Consider the following 16923-nt stretch of genomic DNA (forward strand, 5'->3'; position numbering starts at 1 on the left):
AGTAGGAATTTGTGCACCATTCTGGCTGTAAATCGCTGTTTAAGACATGGGGACTTTTGGACAGAATGGTGCACAATCTCTATTTTTAGGCACAGAAATAGCATGAATTAACTTTACAGTATGTTTGAGTAATAATACAAATATTATGGTGATATTCTACTTACTTTTTTTCTAAAATGAACAGGTTAATTCTTAGTTCTTCTTTGTTCTTCAAATTCGGCTGCTTCTTTTCAGGAGAAGGGTCTTCACTGCAATTGTAAAAGAAACAAATTAGTAATTTTGTTTGTATATAGCATTGTTTTTAATTTAGATATTGATTTTTTTAATTGAAATCCTCAGCGCCTTCCTTAAAACCATTAAAACTATCATATTCACATAAGATACGTCGCACCAGCTCAATACATATGATATGTTCTTAATGAACAAATTGTATTGCAATGAGTAACTGTAACAAACAAAATATCTTTAGTATGTCTTGTGAAATTCATAATGTACCACTGAATACCACTATTTCTGTAACTAAGCTGTTCTAGGTAATAGTGCCTTAATGTCATGCTTAAATTAAAGTAATCAAATAAATAAATAAATAAATATATAAATAAATAAATAAATAAATAAATGTAATTGTATAAGTATTATTTTTTGAGATTGGAACATAGAGTGTGCATGCATGCAATTTTGTTTGAATATATGTAGTCTATACATTTCATTTAAAAAATGTTATTTTAACATGATTTGATAGTGTGTGTATAAAGAAAGTAAATAGTATAAAGGTTTATAAGTGATAGTTGATTTTAGGAAATTGGAAAAAAGACAGTAGATTCATTTTACAGATTACACAAGCTAAAAGTCAGTTTGAAAATGTGTTCATGTACTGTACAGAAAATATGCATACCTGTAGTTTGTGTTCATGCATATGGATATGCATGGAGCTGCAAGTAGAAATCTTGGAGACTTGTACAGTATTTCTTGTAGATGGTGCTTGCCAATGATATGACACTTGTACTCAGAGAGATTCACAGTACATTTGCAGTGCTGATCTATGATGATGCAGTTAGATGTAGAGGTCTTGAATATGATTGGTGCATGGTCATGTGATTTCTTAGCTACATCCAATGAGGGAATGGCACAGAGAGTGAAGTGGAAATGGTAGAAGGGCTGTTCATGTTACGATATGTCCGTGGACATGGCGGTAGTTCGCGGACATCGGGAGTTAAATCCGGGGATTTTTGAGTTCAGAAGTCATGTAAATGAGAATGAGCACTGAAAGGGATTGGTCAGGAAAGTTTAGTGGGTGTGTTGTGCCAGGAGAGAGTTTATCAGATACTCTTTTTGCTGAGAGAACAACAGATAGCTATAGCTGTGTGTTTCAGAAAACAGATTGTTTGGATTTTGGGAGATTTGTGGATACATTGGTTGAAGGTGCATGCAGAAAGCTGTGAAGTAACTATAGATCTTGGATTTCCACATGTGGAAGTACACTGGCATGGAGTACGTGGAATGAAGTGGTTGGACTTGCCACCTCTCTGTGCTACTTTGAAGATAGAGGAACATCCCAACATAATTGTAATTCATTGTGGAGGGAACAGTTTAGGACATGTGTCTGGAATTTCTTTGCAATTTGCTATGAAAGAAGGACTTGGGAAAGTCATGGACATGTTTCCTAATTCTCAAATAATATTTTCACGGATTGTGCAGAGACAAATGTGGCTTCGTTCTTCTTCATTTGGTCCACAAATGGAAAAAGCAAGGCGCAATGTTAATAAGGCTGTTTGTGCATTTCTAAGAGATTTTGGCATGTCCTCTTTTCACAATGAAAATATTATGTTTCGTAGTACATACATTTTTCGCAGAGATGGAGTGCATCTTACTTATGCTGGCAATCAGATTTTTCTGAGAAATGTACAAAATGCATTGCAACCTTTTTCAGAAATACAGCATCCATTTTGAAGTAGGTGTTAAGTATTTATCATTTTTGACATACAAACACCTTCCAAAGGCTCTTTTCAGAGCCACCACTTCCTCCCAGAGAAAAATACAATGGTTACAATAGGGTAGCACCCCAATGTTCGCGAACTGTCCGCAGAATTTTAAGAAATACAAAGGGCCTGCTTTATTTATCTTCACTTCTACTTTTTAACTGTGAAAGGCGGCTCTGAAAAGATAGTTCTTTTTTTTGATTTTTGTAATTTTGTATTTTTTTTAGACACTAGGAGAGGAGGGAAAAGGAGTGTAAAGCGGGGGACACCAACCACAGGGATATGAAAGGGCGAGCTGAGAGAGGAAGATGTAGAGTGGGTTTTATTTGGGTAGTGAGCAGGTCTTCTCGTGCTCTGAGATGATAGTCTCAAAAGCACTCCAAAGTCGCTCCCCCTGCAGAGTACTGTGTCACAGTACATACATACAACTGTGACCCTCGAAAGGTAAGGGTCATCAGAATTCAGTATGCTCTGTGAGGCAGCTTGAGGAAGACGCTGTCCCACAGAGGTGATCCTTGTGGTGACAGGATCAGAAATGGAGGATGAAGTAGAGGAAGTCAACCTACTACGTTCTTCGCAAGGTACAACCTTGCAAATAGCCCCAGAGTAAAATGACCTCAGGTGTCGCTTCATGGCTGTGGTCCCAAAGCTGTACGAACCGTGCTTCCTGCGACTGAGTATCATTTTGCACTCATTGTAGATAACACGGTTCGCACGAGCCTTAGGACCATTCCCATAAATGGAAAATAACCGCCACACCCAAAACTCACGTCTAATGCGGGTAGTAGGGATTTCCTCTACCTCATTCTCGTCATCCTCTACTTCCTCCTCTGCATCCTCACTCCTGTTCCCCTCTTCAAGCCCTTGGGAAGGTGGTGGTGGTGGAGGGGGTGTGGGTATTGCTGAAGCAGGTGCAGCACCAGGTGGCAGTTCTGCAGCCAGGGATGCCATCTCGATGGTGTAATCAGCAAGTTGCTGGAGAAATAGCTGTGCTCTGAAGAATAGCCAGACACACAATGAGAAAAGCTCTAGGGCGTGGTCTTTTATAGGGGTGCTTGTACGCGGTTTGCGGACATGTGCGCTGTCCGCGAACAGATCGAACACAAAGGTTTCAAAAAGTTTCAAAAGATATGTAGAAACTCAGGATTACTATGTGGGACTTGTGCCATGATGAGTTTTTATGGAAACATATTGTGGATTACTCGAAAATGTACTTTTAAATTGTTCGGGGACACGAACAGTGTCCGCATTCAGAACAGGCGATCAGCATGGGCGCGGTCACATGATCCCTTCGCGAACATGTCCGCGAAGGAAGGTCCTGTCCGCAGTACACCAAATGCACGGACATTGGTTTGCGCATGCGCGTTGATGTTCTACGGACAGTGTTCGGGTCCTGAATTAATTAAAAGTGCGTCACACATCAAACAAACATTTCTGGACATCGCGTGTGTTCTAGAAAAGTTTAAACTTGCTAGCGAACACTACGGATATAGTGTTCTTTAGGACACTTCCATTTTCGTTTGAGTACGAACTTTTCAGGACATCAATTGTGTTCGTAGAACAGTTTAACTTGCTAGCGAACAGTACGGACAGCTATAGTGTTCTTTAGGACACCTCCATTTTCATTTAATTACGAACATTTCAGGACACCAATTGGGTTCTTAGAACAGTTTCAACTTGCTAGCGAACAATACGGACAGGTATAGTGTTCTTCAGGACACCTTCATTTTCGTTTATTTACGAACATTTCAGAACACCCGCGCTGTCCGCGGACATCCACATTGTTTTTACAAAAATAAAAAATGGGAACTAATTACAACACAATATAAAAATTCAACTTTATTTCAAATATATCAATAATTTATGACAGAGAAGGTGAGGCAGAAACAGTAACAAAAACAGGAGAATTAGGGGTTTCAACATGATTGGTATCAGGTGAAGAAGGGATGGAAGTCTCATCAAAACGTTTTGGATTATGGAGAGGGTTTGGGGATATTTGACTGGGATATGGTGAGGGGGAGAAGTACATGTGGGACAATGGTATGAGGTTTTTGTTTTAAAATGATCCTCAACAAAAGTTTTCAAATTATTAAAATTGCTCAATAATAAATCCATGTTTTCTTTTAAGCTGTCAAGCGTGTTTTCCATAACAGTTTCTTCAGACATATTTTCTATTTTGGTATGCTCTGTACAAAAATAAATATATATGTTAAATATATATAAAATAATAACAATTAAATGGTGTATATTGTAAAGTGTGTACCATTAGCTTCACTATTTTCTGACATTTCGTCATGTGGGAAGTGCTCCTCTAGCCATTCCAGAGTACTAGACATTTCTGTGAGAAAAAAAAAATATATAATATTTTTTTTTAATCTAATACAGAAAGTTTATAAAGATATGAGTAAAATGATGTACACTTACTATTTCAGGTAAGATATGTTCTGAGTACTCTCTAGGTCTGGTCTTGGTCTTAGTTGTGGAGTGTCTGTGAGGTAATTATGTTAGAAGCCAAATTATCTTCTCTTGCTATATTCCCTTTTAGAACATATTGTATTTAAATGAATGGTTAGTGCGGTACATATATGGGTTACATTTCTTATGTATTACTACATATAATATGTATGTGTACTACTTTGTGAATTTTTTAAATGTTATCATGTTGTAATACAACAATTAAACATACCCCCCCCAGACTTTTTAGGTAATGGTACTGTTGTCCGAATATGTCCGCGGACATCAAAAAAGTTTGCGGACATCACATTCAGTAGAAGTGGTTCAGTATGTTCCATATTACATGTACATAAAGTCAAAGTTACTATTGTTAAGCTTTGCTACTAAAAACCTATGAAATACAGTGAAAAAACTTTGTTAAAGGGACGTTATGGTTAAGTTGTGCTACTAAAAACCTATGAAATTCAGTGAAAAAAACTTTGTTAAAGGGACGTTATGGTAAGTTGCGCTACTAAAAACCTATGAAATTCAGTGAAAAAACTTTGTTAAAGGGACGTTGTGGTTCCAAGTAAAACCGAAAAACGTTTATTAACATTACAATAAGAAACCCTTGTAAAGACTTTTCATGAAAGATAAATGCACATGTGATGTCATCAGTGATGTCATCAATGACATTTGTGATGTCATCTTTGATGTCCTGGGTGTAAGTCTTAGCAGTGCACGGTGGTGGCGCGAGTTATGGTTGCTTAGCTTTCCATAACTGGCGAATTTCAAGGGTTTTTCGGTTTTACTTGGAACCATAACTTCCCTTTAACAAAGTTTTTTCACCGAATTTCATAGGTTTTTAGTAGCGCAAATGAACCATAACGTCCCTTTAACAAAGTTAATGTAGCCCTTGCTCCACGTCAAGGTTACGTTTAAGCATTACTCTACAGTTTAAAGATAATTTTTATATTTTCTCCAAACCAGCTTTTTTGGAGATAGAGTTTTCTAAGGTATTTAGTCTTCCTGTGGCTTGTTGACACATGGGCACTGTAATACCATGTACGTCCAGTTTATCTGTGGAGCACATTTCAATTATTTGTTGCATTTCTTTCAACATTGTTTCATCGAATTTTGAACAGCTTGCAAGAGTTGGCATCAAGGACATACAATTGACATTTTTGTGTGCTAATTATTCCATGACATCACTAGCACATGAGTTACGGCCATAGAGTGCATGGATGTGCCTGATTTTTAATATTGATTGTGCTTCTTGAGATATTACACCAACCCTAATACTTTTTTAAAATGTTGGCGTATGTGAGGTCTGCAGAGTGCTGCATGTTTTCTTTTAATTCTCTGTATTGGAAATGTTGCCAAAGGTTGACATTTCCTATGCTGCCAAGAGTTTTATGGCACAGTTTGTGCCCTAAGGTTTTAAAAATAGGTTCAGCTTTCACTGGTGTCAATTGAAGATCTCCGAAAACAATAATGTGTTTTCCTCGAAAGAACTCTTCGTAGTCTGTTTTTGAGGACCTCTTGTAATCCGAAGCGAATCAAAGCCAACATTAGGTTGGAGACCATGCTCACCGCTTCTATTAGCAGCATTTCCATTTGTTTGAAAACTCTGCGTAGTTCCATTGCAGCTTCTGTGGAAAGTTTGTAATAGTCTAATTTGTTTTAGTGTTCTACTGGAAGGAGTAGTAATCTGTGTAAAGTGACACCGCCTATGTTGGAGGCAGCTAAACATGGGGGGCAGTTACAACAGCTAACAGTTTGTTGTTTGTCAATTGTTGGAGGAACTTGCTGATGATTTTGCTGATGACACCGCCTATGTTGTTGGCAGCTAAACTTGTGGTGGCAGTTACAACAGCTGACAGTTTGTTGTTTGTAAATTGTTGGAGGAACTTGCTGATGATTTTGATTAAGAATGTTTTGCCTGAACCAGCTTGACCACTCACATATAGCAGTATAGGTTTGTAGTCTTGGCAGGCACAGTTTTTATTTTCATGTTGCACACCATGTTCAATTTGTTTTGTTATTTCTTGGAAAAAGCTACACTGCTCATTGTTCAGTTGGGATTTCAGTACAGCAAAGTCTTCTTTAGCTTGTTGATTCTGACACATGGTGTTTTCTACTTCTGTCATGGCTAATTCTTCCTCATTTGTTATTAGTGACTGTCCAAGTGGTTCTTGGCTTCCTGTTACAGAAGGTTGACTACTGTCGGGAGTGTCCACTTCTAGTTGGGCCTGGAGTTCTTCTTTGTGTTGTCATTTGCTTTTAAAGTGTCTTCATATGAGTCATATGTATCCAGTAAATCTTCTTTTCTCCATGGTTTAAAAAGTTGTAGCAGGGACATGTAATACAGTTCTTTATGTTGAGGAGTTTTTAATGACAATTTGAGCTGTGTTTGGTAAGTTTCACTAAGTTGCCTTCACAATTTACAGCTCTGTATCTACCTTTCTTTTCATCTGGTTTAATATTATTTTTGTATGTGAAGTTTTGGGCTACGTGGTAGAGACACAGTGTTTCCGAAGTGGTACTCTTGTTTTTGTAGTATGTGTCTAGTAAATTGTTTTTCAAAATGTCTTGGCTGTTGGGTTCATTTTTGGCTATTGTTTCTATGTCCTCATATGATTTGAGAACTCTTTTTCCTAGATTTAGCAGGACCAAGACTTAGCCATACTATATTGTCAGATTTTAAATACAAGGCAGTACTAGTTAAACAGTCTGCAGCTTCAAAGCAGTCACATTCTCTATGAGAGAGCATTTTTTTGCCTAAGCTGTACAATAACTGTGATAGTGTTTTGTCAGATGATATGTCATCCCAGAGGTCCTAAAGTTCTGTTTTCTCTGCTCTGGTTAAGTAGGCTGTGACATATGATGTAACTGCAGTGCAATTGTCTGCAATGTACTGCACATCTATATTTGCATTACATAGGAGGGCAATGATTGCATTGTAATCATTGATGTATTTTCATTCTTCTGTTCATTTTATGTAATATGTGTTCTTATGTGATTTACCTTTGACACTCTGTCTGACTGAAGACATTAAGGGGCCGATTCATGGAACAAACATGCACCGAAAATCCATGCGCAAGCAGGCGCAAGGGAACACAAGCGTGAGAAACGTGATGATGCACCACGAACGGATGTGTACTGTCACAGGTCCCGTGTACAGGCGCAGGAGTGTCATGACACAACCACCCCCACCGTGTCCCGGGTGCCTGCAAGGTCAAACTCACACAGGCCCCTGAGACCCTGGTGGGGAAGGAGGTTCAGGGATATGCAGTCGAGACAGGTGTTGGCACACTGGATAACTGGAATGAGTGGCAGGAGAGGGGAGGAGGAATGACACATGAAAGTAGGGAATGCACGAAAATGTACTACCTGCTTGAACACATACACAATCCAAACAAACTTGGACATCATTGTCATGGCCTTCTGTAGTCCAAGCTTAGGAGTGGCACGAACCAACCACCCCCTCTAGGGTTTTGGCGCCTGCAAGTTCGGGGCTTACACAGGCATCCGCAACCCCAGTGGGGAAAGAGGGTCAGGGAACGTTGCTTGGATAGGTACGGGAAGCAGGAACACCAGGTAGAGGGTACAGGGTTCAAAATTGCATAAGATTCCGGGTGATTAGGGGGAAAAAAACATACCAAATTGAATCACACATACATCCACGCATTAGTGCACCCCCCAGCAAGCCTATGCAGAGCAGTTTGAAAGAAAAACAACAAGACACTTAGCTCTGGTTTTGAGTGCTGGCCTCCTGCCTGCGCACTCTCAGGTCCGGTTACAGGAGCACTGCAATGCTGCAAAGAGAGCCACAGTCAACAACCTGTATGTGCCAATTACACAAAAACACACCACCAAGCATGCCCCATAGCAACAAACTACTCTACAAACAGACAATCTGGTGTAGATGCTTCGTACCCATATATAACATTACCCATGTGACGGGTCATACACAGTCAATGCAGTAAGTCAGCCGCCGGTGGGTGCGTGGCAAATGGAACACCAATGTGTCACAATTCACACAACATGCAATGTTCCCTGGGTAAGCAGACAGACCCATATAGCAAGCCATGACTTCAGAGTAAGTTGCGTACCACCAAGACCGAAACAAAGTTGGCAGTGCAATTATCATAAAGTACATGGAAATGAAATGCACTGCACCCGAGTATGTCCCTTGCTGTATGTCCCTGTGAGCTGCCCCTTTCCATGTCTCGGAAGGCTACATGGTTGATACAAGTGCCTCAATGGACCTTGGTGTACCGGAGGGCATGTGCCACTGCCCCTGCAGGTGTCCCAGACAACCTTACAATCAACAGCCATCAGTCCACCAACACATCTGAGCTGCATTGTGTGCTTCAACACCAATATTCGTCCAAGCTCACCATCAGTGCTGTGACTAAGCCTGCATGTGCAACTCGCCTGGTGCAAGCTTTGCTGTGTTGTGGTGCCCCTGTGCTGCTCACCTTGCCTGGAGTTCCTTGTAACACGTTAGCAGTTCTAGGATGTAGGTCTGCAATCCCTGTGCCTCTGCTTGTGCACACATGTGCATGTGGGCACCAACAAATGTGTCCAGAATTCCGTCGTCCAATGGGCCATGTCTGCTGGCAAAGGTGCTCTGGAGGCTCATCCCCCTGCAGAAAGGGCATGAAACACATGATTAATGCTTCAAAGTCATCTGTGTGTGTCTCTTCAGGCATCTCATTACTTGACCATGTCAGAGAGTCACATCATAAATCACACCATCAGTCCGTCTTTCACATCCAAAGTGTGGAACACTATCTACAGCATGAATTGCAACAAGCACGAGTACAGTAAAGATAAGAAACATACTACACAATGCATAGCAATTAATGTACACATTAATCATGAAACACCCCATCTAGCAAAAACGGAACAGTGGACAATAATACCAAAATCATCCCCACCAGGGGTGTAACACAAGTCACACAGCACCAGACATGCCACAGATATGACAGTCCAAAGCCCTTGTGTAAAGGTTTGTGACACCGAACCATCCTTGCGAGCCCATGGATAAGGGAGGCAGGAGTGGCATATGTGAGTCAAGGACCCCAAGCAGCAAACACATACACAAGACAAGCCTGAAGGGCCCAGCTGGAACAGACAGTGGATGCCTTCAAAAGCCACAAAGCACCGCACCGTCACATGAAAGCACAATAGACAAGCAATTTTAAACTATAGTAACTATTAACTAATTACACTAACTATGGAAAACCTACATTACCTAATTAAACTATCAAACAGAAACTTAACTAATTAAACTAAAAGAAAAATCAAAAATGGTCACATATGACCCGGGGGGGAGGGGAGGCACCCAGGAGGGGGGAGGTACAGGGTGCTGCTCAACATCCACATGCGATGATGCTGAGCCAAAAAAAAAACCTCCATGGGCTCAACGCCTGCACAGCCCGACCTATGTGGGAGATAGATGGTCGTCCGAGTCTGGCTCATCCTGTAAAGGAGGACGTGGCACAGTAGCCTGGCCACGCCTAGCCGCAGCTTGCCCCTCGTCGGCAGCAAGTCTGCCGGATGGGTGAGCCTGGTTCTGTGTGACGATGTGACGTAGGTCTGCATGCAGAACCTCACGTGATACACGTGCTTCCTCTTGCAAGGTAGCACGTGTAACACGGAGTTCCTCCTGCAAGGCCTGGCTGGACAACCGCTGCACCTCCCGGCAAGCCTGTAGCTCAGCCGAGATGGTACACTCAAGCTGTGCAAACCTCTCCTCTGCCTGCTGCTTCTGGGACATCATAAGGACACCCAGAGTGGATCTGAGGGAAGCATACTCCTCCCTCAGGGCATCCATGTGCGCCTCTGCGTGAGCAGCAATTGCTTGACGCAGAGACGGCATTTCGGCCTGGCGTGCCCTGTCTGAGGCCGCCATGCCCAGCCTGAGCGAGCTTGCCGTGGACCGTGCCGCCTGCTGCTGGAGAAGCACCTGCCTAGCAGGGGGGAGCACAGATCGGGCCACACGCTCCATGCTCTCAGCGATGTTCTCCATTGCTGCCCCCTGCCGTTTTGAATTGGCAGTCATGTCTTGCTCCCACTCAGTATACTGCGGTTGCGCACGGTGACCGCGTTGCCAGGCTTGACCCCTGCGGGACCCAAGGACCGGGGGTCCTCGCTGTGTTGGCACCGCCCGCGGCTGCACGACTACATGCCCCCGTCGACGTGATGTCCCAGGCACATCAGTGACTGGTGTGGACGGTGACCCTGCGTCCCGATCCACCACGGGCGGAGGAACCAAGACTGTCTGATCCCTCAGTGCAGGGGTCGCAGACAGAGGAGTGTCCACATCAGAATCACTCACCCCTGACACATGGAGTTGATGCTCATCCAACTCAACATGGACGTCAGAGTCGTCATCAAGGCTGGACTCATAGGCAGCCAGAGACAAGATGGATTGTAGCACTTGGAGGTTTTCGTGGCCTACCACCCCACGACCCCCACTAGTGCCGGGTTGATGTAGTGGTAAAAACCATGTGTCTGGCATGACAACACCATCCTCCGCCTCCATTGCGTCATCACCTGAAAAATAGAGAGAAAAAAGGTCACTACACATGTCAGAAGCACACAACACACACACACACCGACAGCAAACGCATCAGGCAGACATGTGACACACAACATATAACCTGCCATGCATGCTGGGTCAACTTTGAATTGCTTCTGTGATCAGACCTGTTGAAAGGTGGCAGTTTCCATGGAAGTGGGTCTATGCAGTGCAGAAAATGTGTACGCCACTCACTACCTACATGTACAAGGACTCCATGGTGTGTGCCAGGAAATGTGAAGGCAGTGCAATGTCAAATTCAGACATCACGTGCATTGTGCATTCAATGTGTACCATATCTAGAAGCCAAGCACCCCTCCACCCCAGTACCAAAGCAGGGATGCCTAGCATGGTATCAAAAGGTTGACCATACACCTGTGTATTGACAGGCAGTGTTGACTGGCATCAACAGCTGAATGTGATTCAAGTGACAACACTGCAAATGATGCTGGGACAGTAAGTAGGACACATGATGAAAACTCTGGATTCCGCCCATGTGTGAAGAAGACACAACAACAGTTGGACAGATTCATTGGCCATTGAACAGACTGAGGCCTTTGAGTCACACAGATTGTCAGACCCTAAACATGTGCGCAATGCAGGACTGAGCCACAGTTGACATGGGAAGGCTGATGAGATGGCAGGCAATGTATGTAACCAAGGACTTGTATTACAGTGATCATCCAGTCAAGGACACATAGGGGCATGCGTGCAATGCACATGGAGCATGAATGGGCACTTATGTCCCTGCGGGACATCTGACCTATGCACAGTACAAGTGAGATACCCTGCATCAAGTACTAAGGCTGTACCACACGGCATATGTTTGGCAGATTCTACGCTGGAAGTTAGCATCTACACAGGATGCATGAACAAGAAAGTACACATTGGCAAGATTGAAGAACACCAGTGCAAAGGTGGAACTGGGGTGCAGAGTGGTGGAGGAGGGGCAAGGGAGCATGCCTACATGGAGACCCCGCATGCAGGCAGAGGAGACATGCATGACGGAAGCATTGTATTACTTACACATCAGAACCATGTACACGTCACATGTAGCGGCAATCATGCACAACACATCCCACAAGTGAAACACACACGTCCTCAACAAACACGCATCAACACTCACTGGACTGGGCATCAAAGTCCAGCATCTCTCCCACTCCTTCGACCAATTCAGGTGGTATGAACTCCGCAACGAGTGCCTCATGCGGAGTGAGCTCTTCCTCCTCTGGTGCAGGCCCACCGCCAGTCACCAGAGTCAAGTTGTAATTAGAGGCACGCTTAGCCTTAGTGCTGCGTTTGATGTCATTCCAACGCTTTTTGCACTCTTGCGCCGTGCGTGGGACACGCAGGCTACTATGACATCGAAAAATGGGTGCGATACACAAGGGCACCCGCAGTGGGAAAAAGAGCGTGTGCGACTCACCGTCTGACTAGCGCGATGCAGAAAAACACTCGTAGCCAATACCCCCGCCAAAAGAAGAGAACGTCCTTGATAGCTGTGAAGTTGTGATGGCGCACGAAACAACAGGAAGCAGCAACAAACGTCGGTCTCCACGAAAGGCACGTACAGCGAACTGCTTGGCCGGCTCACCTTTAACCCGTGCTGAGGGAAACGCACGTGCGCGTCACGTCACTTACGCGCATGGGCCCTTTCCTCATATTACACACGGACGTGCAGTTTTTCACGCGCGTTGAAATGCCCATGCACGCCTATGCACGTCACGTCACAGGGGCGCTTGCGCTTGAGGGGCCTTCTGTCCAATGAAATTGCGTATGCGTGCAGATGCGCTTACGCATTAAGGGCCTTTCCTCCAATTACACGCTGACGTGCCGAATTTTCATGTGCCAAATCACTCCGTATCAAGCTGTCCACGCGTAAGCACACGGAAGACCACGCTCCTGCCCAGAAGGCCGAACTACTGCCCCCCAGAGCCCCGAGCACGCTCCCACCTGCCATCTGCGGCTGCCTGACTGCCTGCTGCCCACGTGCCCTGCCATTTGCTGCCTGCACATCAGCCAGGGGTGCTGTTGCTGTGACGACCCCTGCTGGAACCGAAGACTCCCGACTGGGATTCCATCGCTCCACAGCCCAGCCCCAGGACCCAGTTGCCCACCCACTCCTGCCTCTGGGGTTGTCATGTCGGGCACTGCAACATCTGGCACCACTGACAACCCCAGGCCGGAGAGGCAGAGGGGCACCAGCTTCAGTGCCAGGGAAGTTGGTGTCCTGGTGGAGCAAGTCCTGGGGCAATATGATGCCCTCTTCGGAAGTTCCTGTGCCGACAAGGAAGGACGGACTCAGATCTGGACTGACATCGTGACTGCCATCAACGCGGAGGGGGTGGCAGTCCGTGACTTCCAACATGTCAAGAAGCGCTGGGAGGACTTCAGGTCCAGGACCCTGAACAAGGCCCGGCGCCTCTTGAAGGCAGCGGATGCCAAGGGGCGCCGGGGCCACTTGTCGGAAGATCAGATGAGGGTCCTGGAACGCATATCCCCAGCGCTCCACGTCCAGGTCCTTGAGAGGCAGACCCGTCTGGAGTCGAGCGGTAAGTGTACATGCATCCTGATTGTGAGCTGTGCATGTGGTGATGTTTCAGTAGTGTGCAGGTTGCACATCTGTTTGTATGGGGTCGAGTATGGGTGGGGGTGTACAGGGCCGTGGGGCTAACACATGCGAGGGCTGTAATGTGTGAGACATGGATGGTGCTTGTGTGTGTAGGCTTGCATGCCAAATGCAGTTGTGTGGGCACACATGTTTGGATGAATGTGTATGTAAGTAGACATGTCCGTGATGTCACGCATGTTTGTTGTTTTCAGCTGCATGTATCAGCACTGTGTACATGTGCATTTGTGTGTATTTGACAAGGGTGCAACAGTGATGCAACATGGGTGCATGTGACAGTGGGATGTGGAAGCCTGATTGGCAGATGTGACATGGATGCCCATCTGAACACTGCGACACTTGGCAGAGGTGTACACATGCATGCAAGTGTGGTGGTGTGTGTACATGTGTGGTGCACTTCCTGTGTTGCATGTGATGTCTGGCTCAGCTTTGCCTGCTCATGCTGTTGTATGTGTATGGATGGTGCTGGCAGTTGCGATATGGCTGTGGTATGGCTCATGTGTGCGAGTTGAAATGACATGTGTGTTGGGGATTGTGATGGCATGTCTGAGGTTTGCCAATGCCTCTCATGTACAACTGTCATGTGTGTATGTGTCCATTGTACAGTGCCCTGATGCCTGTGTTTTATTTCTCCCTGTCTGCAGTGTCAACTGATGAAGAGGGCAGAGAAGGTGCTGTGGAGCACAGCGGCGGGGATCCCACCGCCAGCTGGAGACGCAAGGCCCGGCTCCCCTCCCATGTTGTCATCTCGTCAGGGAGTGAGGAGTCCGGTGCTGCGTCCCAGGCCGCAGCTGCCGGGGGGGAGGTCCAAGAGGCGGAGGTTGGAGTTGGACTCCTCGGCAGCAGAAGGGGCAGCTGGGACCCCACAGGGCCCAACGGGGGAAGATGGCACGGAGTCATCCAGGTTGGTGGGGGGTTTGGTGGAGGAGGAGGCCGTGCAAGCAACAGAGACGGGGTCTGGAGGTGGGGATCCCACTGGTGCTAGTGGTGCAGTGCAGGACCAGGGACAGGAGGCAGCACAGGCCGCCGCAGAGGTGCCTGTGTGCAATCCTGTCCCTGATCCTGTCCCTGCATCATCTTGCACCAGCAGGGATGCCTACGTCCAGACCCGTTTTCAGGCAGGGGATGAGCTCACGACAACTGGCCATCCTCTGCCTGCGGACGTGGCTGTACGGGTCCGGGTTGAGCCTGTCCTGACTGGTGTGGCGTTGCGTCAACGGGCCATGCGAGGTGACCTGCAATCTTTTCATGAGGAGACTGCACGTCATCTCGAATGGCTCATTGACCACGTCAGCCTACTGGGACAGGTCACCCAGGCCGGATTCCTCCGTTTGATGGGGCTTGCTACGACCCCCTCCTCAACTGAACCCCCTACGTGCCAGTCATCCTCCGTGCCATCTTCCCACCCATCAGTCACCTGGGTGCCCTGTGGAGCTGCCTCTGACGGTGCGGCCAGGCTGGTGGAGGAGGCATCCCTGCTACAGTCGGGAGTCGGACGTCCAGCAGGGGTGGCCACATCAACGACTGCACCCCAGCCGGCAGAGGATGTGCAGGCAGCAGGAGGCAGTGCACGGGCAGAGGCACAGCAGCAGCAGCAACGTGGTGGGAGCCATGAAGGCTCGGGGCCTTCAACATCGGAGTGGCAGGCATCGGCCGGAGGGCAGGAGAACCCAGGACAGAGAGTGTCTTCCGTGTGGCAGCGGTTGGGTCACGCCATAGATGCGGAGCGGCAGCGGGCGGAAGAGGCACGGCTCACAATGGTCAGGGCGGAGAACTCCATGCGGAGGGCCCTGAGGCGGGCCGAGTGCCTCAAGGCAATCCGCAGGGGGTTGGAGGTGGACACGTCGACGGCCCTGAGGACCCTCGGAACCATGGAGGAGGACTGCCTCCGGGACATTGAGCAGGAGTTCGATGATGCCCTGGCCCGGGACATCCAAAAGTGAGCCATCAGACTAGCACGCTGCCCTTGTACATAGTTATGTAATTAGTGTTAGGTTTCCTTTGTTTTTTTATTTATTTTGGACCTTTTGGACATTGCCCACATTTTTGTATATAGTTTATTTTATTAGTTAGTGTTGTTAGATAGGTTTCATTTCTTTTGTTGGGATAATGGACCCTGGCTTGTTCGTCTGTACATAGTTCACTGTTGGATTTTATTTTTCTTTCACAATTTAACCATGGAGCAATGGCTTTCAATTATTATTTCCCATGGGATTTTCTTTTGTGGACAGTGACTTTGGACACCATTACTTTGGATTATGATTTTTGGTTTTGCTTTTTTTCACGGACATGCTTCTTTTCATTTTTGTACATTCCCATTTCTGTTTCTTGATTTTTGAATCTTTTTATGTTTCCTTTAATACATTTTTTTATCGAACTTCAATGTGTAGTATCATCTCATTGGTTTCATGCATATCATGATATGGGTTTTGAGATTCACTGACACCCATTGGGTGTATGTGAGGGACATGTGTTTGTTTCGAAACTTGCAATTGGTGTTCTGTCATGTAATTGCCATTTCTGAGTGGGTGGATGCAATACTCGGGTGGGTGTTTTGCATTTGGAGGCTCACCATAGGGACCAGGGATCTAGATTGTGATGAAATGTTGGCCGGGGAACATGAGTTGGGGCCTGCTGGCAGGTGCCCCACAGTGCTGGGGGGTGGGGGTGGTGGGGAACATGAGTTGGACATGGGTGGGGGCCTGGTGGAGGCTGCCCCTGCACTGCTGGGGGGTGGGGGTGGTGGGGACATGAGTTGGACATGGGTGGGGGCCTGGTGGAGGGTGCCCCTGCACTGCTGGGGGGTGGGGTTGGTGGGAGACATGGGTGGGGGCCTGGTGGAGGGTGCCCCTGCACTGCTGGGGGGTGGGGGTGGTGGGGACATGGGTTGGACATGGGTGGGGGCCTGGTGGAGGCTGCCCCTGCACTGCTGGGGGGTGGGGGTGGTGGGGACATGAGTTGGACATGGGTGGGGGCCTGGTGGAGGGTGCCCCTGCACTGCTGGGGGGTGGGGGTGGTGGGAGACATGGGTGGGGGCCTGGTGGAGGGTGCCCCTGCACTGCTGGGGGGTGGGGGTGGTGGGAGACATGGGTGGGGGCCTGGTGAAGGGTGCCCCTGCACTGCTGGGGGGTGGGGGTGGTGGGAGACATGGGTGGGGGCCTGGTGGAGGGTGCCCCTGCACTGCTGGGGGTGGGGGTTGTGGGAGACATGGGTGGGGGCCTGGTGGAGGGTGCCCCTGCACTGCTGGGGGGTGGGGGTGGTGGGAGACATGGGTGGGGGCCTGGTGGACA

At 46.9% G+C, this 16923-nt stretch overlaps 1 protein-coding gene across 2 annotated transcripts in view; it reads left to right on the plus strand.

Moving 5' to 3' along the window:
• The window catches only part of NLGN4X (neuroligin 4 X-linked), a 958019-nt gene that overhangs the window by 784689 nt on the left and 156407 nt on the right, over window positions 1-16923 (plus strand). The gene's annotated exons all lie outside the window — the stretch shown is intronic.

Source organism: Ambystoma mexicanum, chromosome 7q (genome assembly GCF_040938575.1).
Source record: "Ambystoma mexicanum isolate Mex_15411 chromosome 7q, UKY_AmexF1_1, whole genome shotgun sequence".
Classification (NCBI taxonomy): domain Eukaryota; kingdom Metazoa; phylum Chordata; class Amphibia; order Caudata; family Ambystomatidae; genus Ambystoma; species Ambystoma mexicanum.